The sequence below is a fragment of the Seriola lalandi genome, unplaced genomic scaffold (genome assembly GCF_002814215.2).
Source record: "Seriola lalandi dorsalis isolate HSWRI2012SDOR001 ecotype SW California unplaced genomic scaffold, Sedor1 jcf7180002054125, whole genome shotgun sequence".
NCBI classification, from domain to species: Eukaryota; Metazoa; Chordata; class Actinopteri; order Carangiformes; family Carangidae; genus Seriola; species Seriola lalandi.
The window spans coordinates 274,061-289,148 of NW_019524678.1; positions in this window are offsets into that span (position 1 = coordinate 274,061).

The following is a 15,088-nucleotide window of genomic DNA, read 5'->3' on the forward strand; positions in this document are numbered from 1 at the left end:
GGGTGGGGGATTGATATCATGTTGGGGCTGATACCCTCCTTTTGTTCTGACTGTGCAGAAGGAAAGTGAAATGTTAAAGGTAGACTTTTTTCAGCATTAAGGCAGGACTTTTGCACTCAATGGATTTCTTCTTATGAAATGTAATTTGGTGAAAGAGCCAGCCATTTTCAACCATTCAACCAATTTTCAAACACTAAAAAAAATGTTTAACACTATTTTAAAATATAATCATTAATATAATTCATTACTTTGAAATATTTAAATGTTAAATTCACATGAGGCAATGCTGAAATAATCAGAAAGGTAATGACGAATTAGTTTAAAAGCATTAATTTTGCCTTTGTGGCCGTTTATATATTTCTGCAAATTGAAAAGTATTGACATTAATTGTAAATCAGTCTAATAAACATGCATGATGTAAGCGGAATAATGGACATTTTTTTATTATGGAAGCACATTATCAAAAACACAAAAAGTCTATAGAAACAATCTTCTGTCTCAGGAAAGCATAGGAAGGATTGGGAGCCACTGCGGGATATTCCTGAAAACCAAGCAACTGTGACATCTAGTGGACATATCCTGAAAACACAGTATTACAGGAACATGTTGGAGAAATCTCTGTGCACCCTTAAATAACTTGTCAGATTTTAGAGCTTGGAACTACAAAGTTGTAAGATATTTCATATCCCTATAGACAAAAGGCCCAAAATGGTTTTCTGACAGCAATAACATCCCCCAAGCATAGTAACATTCAAAAAATCATGAATATAGATGAAGATAGACTTCAAGCTCACAAATACTTCTTTTCTAGAAAGTGAGGTCAAATAAATCCAGAATTGAATAAGAAAATGTAACGTCTATTCTGTACATCAAAGCTAGGAAAGTTATTGTACAATAATGACAAATGCTTGCTGGAAGTGATCGGACCTCACATATCTAAGGATTGGACCAGTTGTTCCCAAACTGGGGTTGAGGGTCACAAGATCAATTTGAGGGAGTCACAAGATGATTAACAAGACAGGAAAGATGAAGAAACTCGTCTGCTGTTCATTTTTTCTAACCTTTCATCTTTGCTATTTTCTTCAAACTACTGTATATTTTAACTCCTTCCGACCTCTAAAACAAATTCAAGATATTTGACATATTTAGCCTAGATATTTTTTTTATTTCGATTTTGAATTCAAAAGTAGTGTTGAATGTTGAAAGCACTATGATTTCTCTAATTCTATTATTAGTTACTGTTCATAGAAACAGTCCTTTTATACTTTCAAATCAAAAAGCCCCAAATGACAGATTCCAGGCAGCGAGCCAAAGCCCACTGAACCCTGTGAAAGGTTAGAAATTTCTCATGAATGTCTCTAGCTGGTCTCCAAGTATGTTTTTCGTTTAAAGTCTGTGCTTCGGTAATTTATTGCCAATAAGACATTACACCAGAAGGGCATTTCCAAAAGCTATCAGTATATATGTGGCTCTGCTGCTCTAAGTTCAATGTCCTAGAGGACAGTACATTTCGGTCTGGAAGGATTACCCCAAGTATGGTTACACGATTGTTGCACAAATAAACACGATGACAGAAAAAAATTCTAAATATACTTTGCACATTTTCATCCTTTAACACACAGACAACTGGTAGATGTGCTCCAGCTGAATGATTATGTGTCTGTCTCCCCTATAGTGTCATTATATACATCAGCTGTTCCTCTCTGATGAGGGGCTTCAAAGTAGGGGTTCAAATAACAAATAGGCTACTTTAGGCAGTCACATCATTGCGTGGACAAATGGAGGGAATCAGTGCCATTATATAATCAGGCCCAGTTACCTGGTTTTGATTTTTTAAATCAAGATTGTATACAGGGCAGCTAATGGATTGTCGCTTCTACACAGTTTGAAGAGGAACACAAACACGTGCAGTCTTAAGTTGCTACATGATATGCACTAGGATTTGACCCTGTGTATTCCCTCTTCTCAAAGGAAGCTTATTGGCAGAAATTTTGTTTCAGATTGCATGATTTACCCTGACATGGTCTTTCTGTTTTTTCTTTTAACTCTTGTGATGCAACATTATCTTCACAGACAGCGAGATAACCATCTTCATTGTGCTCAATGAAGTTATTAAGTTTTTGTTTTCATAAATCAACTTTAATTTAACACAACTGCAAATATTAATACTTAATCTGTAAATAACAAAATAAACTCATTACAACCAAATAAAATATTTGCAATGCCAGAAAAGGTCACCACAGAAACTCCTCCCACCATTTTACAGCCGTCATTTTCACGAGATGTTTGTGTGATAGCCGCTACATTAATCCTTGAAAGTAAATAGAGCTCTGTTTAGGTAGCAGAATGCAGTTTATTTGTATTTATTTGCTGTAATTCAGAACAGAGTTTAGCGTTTGCTTGCCATTTGATCTTTTATCTTTAATCCTTTTCTCTTTGACCAAACTCAGTCATGCCATCGACACGCCAAGAAACCTTTCCAGCCTTCAAGCCCGCACCAATTAAGTGCTACCATATGCAGGGTAGAGGGTACTATTGAAGCAGTCATATGTTTGCAATTATGCACTACAGAAGCAATTACAAAGGCATTAGCATTTGGTTAGCATGAATGAAAAAGCAAAACATTTTATGCTGAAAAAAACTTCAATGATTTTCCCTGATTTTCAAGGTAAAATAGTGAAACCTTTGTGTTTGGATGATTAGTGATAGATCTGCTCGCTGACATCACTCAGACAAAGTTTATCAGCCTCTGCACTCTTCAGCCGATGTCAGTCGCACTGTGGCAGGCTGTTTTCCTTTTTATAAGATCTGGAGCTCTCCATATGTATAATAAATCATAACAGTGACTAGAATCACTCTGTTTCTTGTCTGACTGGTCAGTGTACATTCTTTCAGCCATGTCTGTGCCACTAACTTTGTTTGCTTTCAAGACGAACTTCTTTTCGTCTGTAATTTTCCTGTTGATAAAAGGGATCATTCAAACCAAAGTGTAGTTTGGGGACTAGTTGCTTTTTAAAATCTCACTCTGAATTGTTTGTGGCTTCATTAGTAGCATGGATCATACTGCATAATATAACTTTAATAAGTGTATTTGTGGGAAATTGTTGGAAAGCTAATATGCTACTGATTCCAGAACTTGTTAAGATGCAAAATATCTGATGAAGCAATAAAAAGGTAATAAACCAGATGCGTCATAGTTGATTCACTACTTTTTATTTTTGTTTGTTTTTGACAAGGTGTAAAATCTAAAGTATGTGATTTAAACTTTACTAAAAATTAACTTCTTCTATTTTATCTTATATAACACATAAAGAGTTTTTGTATAACACACCTATTTGCTTCTCTGTGTCATTGTGAGCTACTTCCACAGTTTCTTTGCAGCGTCGAGGCCATAAAAAGAAGGAACAGAAGGAGCACAAGACTCATAAAGAGATGACGTTTTAATGTTTTAACAAGATCCAAACCTGCTCTGATTTCATCTAAGTCTTCTATCACTAATACAGTCATGCCGAAAACACCAAAATACACTCACACACATTCACGCACACATTTGTTTCCTTTTACAGTCTCACACAGATTCACCCCACACTTCCCTCTGTTCCCATCAATCGTATTTTCCAGTGAACTACTTGGAAATTGGGAGATACATGAACAAAAGAAATGTGTTTCAAAGTCTCTCATGCCATGGTCTACACAAGCAGTTAAGCCAAGTAAGGGAAGCAAAACATTGCTATACATATACACACTTATATATATATACACACACACACACACACACACACACACACACACACACACACACACACACACACACAGTGTTTTCCCAGTGTAATTAAATCATCCCATGCTCGCCCCATGGGATCTCCCTTGAGGATTTAGGGGCCCACACTGACAGTCCCCGCAGGTCACAGGGGTGGCTGTTTTCCTTGGACATGTTTCATGAGACTGCATGTGTTCTCTCTGGGAATTAGATCCTTTGGAGAAAAAAAAAAGGCACAATGATGGGTATCTGGATTCTGGGCATCAGAGCAATTGTTGAGCACAGACTCATCTCAGCCCTGCACCCATAACACCACAAGAAACCCAGGGCTTTGATTGAAGAGGCTCCCAGTAGGTGGCCTTGCATTCACAACATGCTAGAGGTCATCTCAGGTCTTCTCATGTTTGCTCTGTTTATGTTTTATTAAGGGACTCATTGGATGTATACACAGGACACAGTGAGGTTTGGATGAGAAGATTTCTTGAATTTGTCTACCTCTAAGTCTTTGTGGGTATCACAAGGGAAGTGGGTGGGGGGTGTGGCAGGGAGGTTCTTCCTGTTTATAGTAAACTGACATAAAATTAAGGATTAAGTTAAGGAAGTTAAAATTGAATATTTTAAAAATCACAAAACAGGCTGATAAAAAAAATGAATGTAGCATTTTTCCACTTTCATCTAAAAGTCTTTCAGTCTTTCTGTAAACTGTACTGTAGAATATGCTGATAGCAGGTTTCTTGTATTAATTAAAACAGCAGGATTAGAACTTGGTGTAAGTTATAATCATACATGAACTGTTTAGAAGATTTATTGTTTAAATGTTTTAAATGTTGTTGCTGAGTTACAGTTCCATGATAATACCATATTCTAATGGCATCTACTGTAAGAAACACTTTGAAAATGGACTTGAACTGAAGAGTGGACCTCCTGCTGCTGTTCAGCTTCAAGTCCCTCCTCAGGTTAGACATATTGATGACTAGCCCATTTAGAGAGTAGAGAGCCAGCAGGCTTGGGTCATTAGTTTGGCTGCTGAAGCTATGACACCAGATGGAGGTGTAGGTATGGCTGTAGGCTGTACTGTGATCCAAGACTTCTAAACATGTAATCCACTCTCCTCTGAGGGTCCCTGACCACAGGAAACCTCTCATGCTGCTCCACTGATCTCTACCTCATGGCCTTAGTGCACCTTAACACGTTTCGCCCGGTTTCACCAGTAAATAAGTATATGACATCATGTTTTATGTGGCAATTAAGGTGTGGTCAAACGACTTCCAAAGTATTGATTCACCTTGGCTTCTTGTTGTTTATGATGTCTGCTTTGTTTGTTCAATATGAAACACTGGAGTCACTGCATGGATTTTTTGATGTTGTTAGTTCAACAAGAATAGATATAATCGAATTGTCTTCAATGAGGCTATGTAACATGAGAGATTTATGAGGTTAAGAGTAGCTTTGAGATGTATGATCTCAATTATAAACCAGACTTATGGACAACAATTACTTCAGAGGAGCAGTTGTTATGCACCTTCTTTGTCCAAGTGGTCTAGATGTTATAATTAGTTCTTTGTCACCAGCCTTTTTGCCTTTTATACATTAATGTGATGATTTGAGCTTTTGTATGAACACAGCAGGGATATAATAATAACTGCATACTTCTGAAAAGTTTAAATCACTGAGCAAAGGTTATCAAACCAAAATTATGAAGATAAATCAAAATGTTTGTACTGATTATTAAATATGCATAGTTATGACTTTAGACACAACAACAGCCTATTGTGGTACTGTGGGTAAGAAGTTCAATATCTCTTATGCCATCGAACTGTTAAATAGTCATGAAGAGTCTTCCACATGACAACTGGTGGGTGGTGATGACTGAGTTGCATGATGACGGCTGGATGTACTCCAGGTTTTGTACTACATTGTATTTTATGTGAGCTCATGTTTGAGCCTACATTGTGTGGTGGGTATGAGCACTTTTTATACATATTTATAGTTCATGTTTTATATGTTTTATTATATTATTATATTATATATTATATTTCGAGACTCTTAAATTCTTTGTTCCTACAGATGTACTGTACGTGTAAAGTCTTTTTACGTTACCAACTGTCAATTTTTGCTCTAATTCTTGCACTTTCTTTATTTTTACTGTCTTTTTTTGTTTTTGTTCAATGCTGGTGTCTGATATATAACTTCCATAATTTTGCATGCCAATTTAAAACATTTTTCTCCCAGATATATACACTTAAAAGCAAATATTATTTTTCCGCAGAGCAATGTCTTTGATATTGTTGTTCAAGAAACTAACATTGCATCTTTGTGGATATAAAGAATAAATGGTCTGTTTCACTCCAGATTTGTCCTGGCACAGCTTCATATAAAATTTAAGCCATTAAGTGACATTTTTAATAGTCTTGAACATTTCTGGTAATCACAGTTTCACACAGCAGCCCTGTCTTCTGGAAGAACATTCAATGTAAACAAGCACAGGAAATGATGATGGTGATGATGATAACGATGATGTCGAATCATAGTTTTCAGCAGGCCAGTTTCTGTTTGACATGAACAGTTTATTCCTTTTGCAAGTCATTCAAGTGTTGACACATTGGCTGCCTGGCTGTATTTAATCCTTGTGTCATAGTCATAGTTGGAACTGAAAAAACAACCCAAGCTTCTTACAGTCAGACTGATGGGAAACGACACTGGATCTTTGGCCACTAGGACATTGGCTTTTGATGGAGCTCTCGGTGAGATAAACATGCCGTACTGTCATCACCAAAATTCCCCCTGAGTGCTATTGAAACATGATACCCTTGATCAACTATAATGAAGGCCAGGTCTGATATGTGAGGTTTGATTTATCTTGGGATGGTGGGATTGGGGTGATGGTGGAGGTATTTGTTTTGTTTTTTTGGGAAGGGGTTTGGCATATTTCCTCTCAAAATAATACATGATATTTCACATAAGAAACTGTTTGAACTCTGTACTCTTCTGCACTTCATCACCAACTCAGTGACATCAACAAACCTCTCAGATAAACCCACCCAACAAAAAGACCACACCATTATAAAAGAGCAGAGCCTGCAGTTAATGACCCATATCTCCAAACATACAGTAAGTTACTTGGTAGCCCTGCCCTGGCAGTGCCCATTTCCTGAGCTCTGATCATGAAGCACAGGGAACACCAGTCAGTGTGAAAGGCTGGGTCAGAATGACCCAGACACATTACATGGTCTGATTTCATGAGTGATAAGGCAAGAAGAAGGGAAACCTCAAGAAACTGTGGTACTACTACATGGAAAACTACACATGCATACGTTGCATTATATGGTTCTTGATTTTTACAGTTATATACAGTATACTTATGTACTTTTTAAGTATTCATGATTTGCCATTTATTTAATGGTAAAATGTTTTTTTTATTATTATTATTATTAATGGCATAGCGATCACTCGTAAGTTGTTGAAGTGCATCAGATATTTTGAGTCTAAATTCCATTATCTCTTTAGCCGCTTTAGCTGTAATGGGTTTAGGATCGCGTCCAATGATGAACCCACAAAATATGATCACCTTGACATTCAGTTCCCTCTAGCTCTAGGGAGCTTTAGGCATATTTTAGATCATTGTTTTGGTTTTACAACCCACAGTTTTACTGGTTTGGTTCAGCCTCACTGCTCTCATCAGCTTTGTTTTCAGCCACTGAATATAGATCTATCCACAACCTTACCAGCGCCAAACTGCAGACAGAGTTAGTGACTAGCTGGTGAACATAGTGAACTATTTAACAACTAAATAGAAAGATATACGTAAGTATGTGGGGAAGGTCAAATGTAATGTAGAAAACATACCCATTAATAGTTATACAATATAAAGTTACTGAAAGCTTCTAGACACTGAGGCCTTCATTCAAATGCGAGCTAACATCCTAACAATGTGAAAGTTTTTATTTATGCATTATAATCACTTATTGCACATCTATGAATATTATAAATGATTCAATAACCTATAAATCAGTCAATGAAAAAGACATTTAAAACCATTAAAAGTATGGCATATTGTAGAGGATTAGCACTAAGTCATATGAATATGTAATAAATATCTTAGTTTTGCCCATCAGCTGCTTGTATGTGTTAAAATTACCTTTCAGGCTTCCTGGTTTTAATTGTCTACACAGGTGGGCCTGTGAATATCCTTTGACCTCAGGGCCGAAAAAAGGGCCCCATTATGAAAGTCAAAGGTCAGTTTAGTGCTTGAGGCTAATTGATTTGTGTGGTGCTTAAATATGCATATCCAATGAATCACAGCCATCACAACTAATCAGTGTGATTATTTGTGTTTTATAACACATGAGGGCATTATCGTTTCTCTAGCATTATAGATTTTATGTGAACTGTTTTGTATCCTCAGGCTTAGACTCATTAAACTGTTTGGTATGAAGAAAATTGTAATTGTCTCTTTGTTTATGTCGGTGTGTGTAAATGGTTCCAACTTAAACCTTTCTCTTAACCATTTCTCTCAGCATGGGCCTTTATAAATTATCAGAATAAAAACCAGCATTACAAGGTGTTCAGTAGATACACAGACCACAAACAGACAAATACACATTCAAGACACATCACATATGATATCTCAGCCTCTCATCAAAGACACAATCATTGCCAGATGGTGTCAGTCTTCCCACCTCTAACCTTTGACACCCCCCCCCCCTCTCTGTCTCTTACTCACACACACAAGAGAAACTGATAAGGGCTGGGGAGTCACTGCCCAGTGTGCTGGATGAATAAAACAGAAGGTCATACAGTATGAAGGGCCAGATGTGGCCAGGAAATGCCTGTGGTCTCCCAATCAACACAGAGGATAAACAAAACAAAATCAGAGACGGAAATGTATCATACATGAAGGTCTTACAGCCACAGTTTGCAAAACTACAGCTGTTTGACAACATGATGACATGAGATGTCAATAAACATGTAGAAACACTGATTATCATCACAGCACAGTTTGTGTATTCATCTTTCATCAAAAAAGTTATGATGAATATGCATTATCTGTGCTATAGCTCAACAGCCTTGAAGGGTGAGGCCGGCAATTCGCTATATTTTTCTTGTTTTCAACAAATCCCATTAAAAGAACAAAACTAATCAAATTTTCCTCCGTCTGGCAGTCCTTTGTAATTCCTCAATCCTTTCCGAAACACTGAAGCCCATTGGTTTTGGTGGAACAAGGTCTTTAAAAGTGTGTAATAAAAAGGCTAAATAATGGCTCTATTGTTTTTTACCAGTGTTACTGATCAACAGTAAATAATAAAATTGGTGGGGACTATTTTCAGCCATTGATTAATACACACTGTGCCTTTCTGAGTATTTACACTAGCAGGACGGTGTGGGGGGGATTGAGTCAAAATAAAGTACAGTGCTCATGTTCTCGTAAAGAAGGAACATTTCACTCACGATGTACTATTAAATGTTTTTGGACAACAGTGGAATTCACTGGCACAAAGACACAGAGTCCGTCCGTCCGTCCCATTTTTGTGAACGTGATAGCTCAGTAACTGATTAGAGTTTGGCTGTCAAAGGTCAAGGTCATGGTGACTTCACTAAACATGGTTTTGGCCTTGTGAACGCAATGTCTTGGGAACTCTCAATCAAGGGAATCCCCTCAACTTTGGCACAAATGTTCATTTGGACTTAAGGGTAAACTGATTAGATTTTGGTTGGCAAAGGTCAAAGGTCAATGTCACTGTGACTCTGTGGCCCTCAATCAGGGCAAGCAGTGATTACCCAGTTAAAGCTAAAAAATATGTTTGCATTCATCATGTAATTTACTGCCAAGTTGTGGCAGCAGCATGTATTGTCTCTGAAAGCTAGCTTGACTTCCAGCTGTTGTACCTGTTTCTGGTACAAGGCGGACGGACGGCACAAAATCATGAGAGAACAGGCGCTGAATTTAAGAGAGAGTTGCTGCTGCCATTGTCATGAAAGTCATGTTTTAGTCTGGTCCCTATTTTTGACATTGGTGTATTAAACTGCACACTGAGTTTAGGGCTCGGGTCTGCACACTCCTGCTGTGACCTCACAAAACATTATTAATGCCGGCCTGATTCCCTTGGATACACTGCAGATGTAGATGTAGATGTAATGTAGATGTAGATATTGTCATGTGAGGAGAAAAAAACTGAAACAATAAATTCTTTTAATGGCCCTCTTTGCCACTAAGCTTACAAATATATAACTTCAACAGTGAATGCATTGTCTGACAGGTGCAACCCATACATGTATGTATGTATGTATGTCCATGTGGTCTAAAATAGACTTTGTTTGCGTGACCTTAATTGTGTTAACTCATCACATGACAAAAATAAGAACCTTGAGTACCCTTGTGTGTGGCAGGACCATAGTGCCAGTATTTCAGTTATTGCAGTTACTTTTAGCTCATCGCTATATTTCACCGATTTAAGCAGCCTTTATATGGCAAGAATTCAGCTCAAAGCATATTGACATGATAAACCACAGCAATGTTGGCTCTACCTTATAAGTTTTAACCTTGATAAATCCCTGTTCAAATGTGAAGAATTCATATGAAGAATTCCTCTTTTTCCATAAGGCAGCCTGACAGATGAATACAAATGGGCCAATTGCCCTGCATCAAAACAGAAAACAACATTGCTAGCAATCAAGGGAAATAAGTGGAGGGATTAAGTGTTGGGGGGGGGGGCAAGGCAAGGGCTTGGTGCTGGTGTGATGGACAGTTGGGAACAGATTAGGGGCAAAGCATGCAGAGGGTTGGTGGTGACGGGAGAGTCAACTCTTGACAGACCAACGTCACATTGTGCATGTACGTAGCTTTACTGGACAGTGATTAAGAAAGAAATAAACATTCAGTGAATCTCTCAGGCTCAGTGTTTACCAAACAGACGGCTGCAGTAAATTGTCGTCTGATATCAGTTCTTTATCAGGAAACGAGTTTGAACTGAGCAACATCTGGAAGTTCAACAAGGAAAATCTATCAATCTCTCTTGACTCAGGTCTTTTACCTTCAGTTTTGGCCACTTGCTCTTCACAGCTGTATTTACAAGTAGCACAGCACTTTCAAATTGTCCACAGATGTTTTTCAAATGAAGCCTACATGACGTAAAGACTGCAAAGTGTTGATCACAGTCTCAGTGGCAGTTTGTATTTTGGGGAGCCTTTTAACACAACAATTTGACACTAAATAGAAGTGTATACAGAATATATACAAAGACATGTATGAAAAAAAAAAAATAACCAAAGCACAAAATGTGTAATGGCCCATTTCTACTCTTCAAAACGAACCTGTTTGCTGGTCTGACAGACATGGAGTTATAATTATGTTCCAGACATTTTGATAATGCTTTCATGGGCTTTCTGATAGGGGAAAGCAAAGTGTGATGGGCTAAGACTCTTGAGTTTATCAGCACTTTTAGGGTCTGTCTGACAAGAGCCAGATTGTGAGCAGGAATGTGTCTAGGCTGTAACTGACCCAACAATCAGTTACCCTGTCATCTCAGAGCCCTGTGTTAAGCATATGAACACTACAAGCAGTGTATGTTATGGCAACAATTTTCCGAATGAATCGCATAGCAATAGCATTTTGCCTAGTGAAAATGGTTTTCCAGTAATTGTCCTGCTGGAAAGCAGCTTCTCACTTTGCAGTTATTCATTTATACCATCATGTAGCTGCTGTAGAATATAACAAACTCTCAGCACTTCAATGAACTGTATTCTTTCCAGTGTTATTTAGCCACTTATGTTACTTCTACATTAGCAACATTGCTGCGGTTGTTAGCTGTAAATGATGTTAGCTACTACAAAACTAACATAAACATCATTTTCATCCCTCATTATTGCCAATTGCACATTAACATGGTAATATTAAAAGAATTAAGACCAAAACCAGTTTCATTTCCCTGCCTTAGTTAGAGATTGCTAACAGCTGCTGCCCTCCACCAAAACAGGAAAAACTACGCCATCCATTGTTGTGTCTTGTTTGCTATCAAACTAGTCACAAATGCTTTGTCTGGATTTGATTATCTAAAAGTCACTGTGCAGTCACTAGGCCCAGCTGCTACTGGACAGTCACGTCTCCAATGAGTAAAGTGCTTATTACACCACACTGTAGTGATTTGTATGTCCACATGTTGAATTCACATGCACAACATACAACGTGGCAACAGGTATGACAACTCAGAAGACAACTTTGACAGGTCGAGTTTCCTCCTGTTTCTAGTGTTCGTGTATCTTGACACTTATATCAACATCCTTATCTACTTTACGGTAAAACAACAAGGAAGCATATTTCCCAAAATGCAACAGTAATCCTTTAACAAGAGCACTATAGCTCACTCTCCTGTATATTCTATACTGGTTCTTCTAGGATTCATGTTCATGTAAAACTTTTTACAAGAGCTCTATCCAGCTTGAAGGAATGTTTTTTTCTATCAAAGCACTAAATGTATGTATATGTAAAACGTTACATGTTAACATTCATTTTTTAACATACAATGGGCCTGTACTTTGAGTTCAGTACATGTGAACATTAATCAGCAGTGCAAAAGGTTGATTTCCAAAATTTGATGCATGGTCGACATGGTACAGCTGGCGATATAGCTAGTGGATGTGGGACTAATAAAAAATAACTGTGGCTTGGCGTGGGCTGTCCAACTGATATCAGCTATAATGTACTGATATCACACACTATTATCACATACTCTAAACATACACTATTTCCGTTCACCGCAGCTGAGATCCAAGTGAATCACAGTGTGTTTACCTTTTAGTACAAACTCCTGGACAATCCTCTCTCCTACGAATAATGTTACTGCAGCTCAAAAGAGACTCCAGACACTCTAGATGGCATTGTATCCCTATAACCATTATAAGCAAAACTGCTATCTTGCACTTTTAAATGAGTCAATTAATATTTGGTGAGCAACCTCCAGCAGCTCATCAGTGGCCCAAACTTTAATTTTTACTCCTCTGTCTGTGTTTCATGCAAAGCCACCAGTTCAAATGTGCAAATGTTCCTTGTATGCCTTGTATTCACACGCCCCCCATTTATGCACAGCCTCAATTCCTCACTGAGTTCACTTCTGTGTGCTGATGCCGGTAAGACTGAGTCATCCTCTGGAAGCGGTTGAGTTTGGGAATTGTAAAGGCGTTGTCTCAACACTGATCTCTGATACGAGGCAGAGATGAGTTGACATCCATAGAAAAATAAAGGAAAAGATTGCAGCAATCCAAATTCACTTAATGTACTGAATATTATACTGTTGATGTGCTATGGATAATTTCTGATGTATGGCTTCAGTATCAATTATAGCTTCTTTTTTCACAGTAGTGAAAAAAACTGTGAATCTGAGTAACTATGTAACTAAGCAAAACAGATCTCTAAAAATACAGGGAAACTAATAACTGCAAACCACCGTTATGTTTTATGTTTTATGTTTTATGTTTATGTTTTATGTTTTATAACATATGGTCTTGAGGAAAACACAGTTCCAACGATAATCATCTTAGAGCTCCAAAGGCCCCAGATTAGCTGTTCCTGTAGATTTATACCAGTGAACTTGGACAATAATAGCCTTATCTGTCAGTTACGTTTAAGCACACACCTCCAGATCTCTTGAGGCCGTAGTGAGGAAAGTTCCGGGAACTTTACAACTGCATTTTTCTCCAGAACACAGGCTTCTCCACAGGTTCTTCTCATCAGATATCATCATCACTGCTTCGACAAAGTTTCCCTCCTTCTAATTAAAGTAGTCTGTTAATATTATATTGATTAATTTCAGATGAAGTCAAGCGCTGGCACTAATCAGGCTATTAGGAAAATTCCACCATCGTGGTTCACATTTAATTTTTCCCTCAACTTTTTTGTTTGTGTGAACCATATGTCCCGAATTAATAAAGCCAGGCAGTATACTGAGCCCTCTTCACTCTGTCACTGCTTGTCACAGTAGAATTGGCCTCAAACTTATTTTCTCCCTCCCTCCCTCCTTCCCTCCCTCCCTCTCGCTCTCTTCCTCTTTTTCCCTGTATCTTTCCCTCTCTGTTCTTTCTGTTTTTGCGCAAGTGTCCCAGTTAAGAAATTGCTTACATCCCACTCAGTCTGGGGCTGGATTGAAATTTCCCATAGGGTATGTACCAATATGCAGAGAGCACACTTCGACAGATGCCATCAGAGAACAAGCATATGAATTACCAGGCAGCCTGCCATCTTTGAGTTCAGACAGAATGGCATTAATACCTGATTACGATCCAAACAACAACACAACAACAACATGAAAGCCAAAGCAACTGGGAGCAGGTAAAGGTTTTATCATTTATATATTAATGGATTTACTAACAAAGGCTCTACTACCCCCTCAAAAGTTAAATGTCATAGAAGCTGCCAACAATCAAGGGACTTTGGAAAAAAAAAAAAAAAAAAAAAACAGGGATAAGAAAATCAGATGCCGTCAGCAAATCACGTTCCAATAAATTAAATATTCGCCACTGCTGACCATAACTAATTCAGAAGCCATGATATATTCATGACTACAATTAAAGAAAACATGATCCCTTTAATTTTAAATGGCTGTAAATATTGGCATTACCCAATTAAGTCACATTTGACTGTAGGAAAAGTACCTGCAAATGAACCATAAACGCTGAACCTATATTTTCAGAGAGGAAGCATAGAAGTTTCACTCAGAGTTTAAAAACATCACCAGGCATGCCACTGTTTAATAGACATAATTCCATATGTATTCAATACATGTTGTCCACTTTATATTTTGTTCTTAGAATTTTGTACCTCAACTTGAAGAGGCCAACCACACCAAAATAGGAAAGTCATTTTAACTTTTTTATGTAATTATTGTCTTGCATGTTCTTACCTTTTACCCACATTTCTCTTTCTTCATCATGCTCATCACATATTGTCCATATGATCAATAATAAATATCTGATTTTGTAGCATCTTGTACATAAATCTACTCTTTACTACCTATAATTAATGACATCTATTTTCATTACTGTAATAAAGATAGTTTTATATTCTCATGAACAAAGAAATAACATGGGTGGACATCATTGCATCTCTGTACGTTCTTTTTTTTCACTTCCTACAGCCAGCGTTTACAAAAATTTCTGGAAATAGGAGAAACATGTTCTGACCAAAGATAATGTAAGTGTAACCCTTTAAAAATATCACATTTGGTGTTTAAGGTGCCTGTAAAAGTACCCAGTGAGAATTATAAAGTCCATATATTTTCTAGTTCTACTTTAAATTCATTGGAGGAGGTTTATTTATCTCTCTGTTTGTTTAATGTA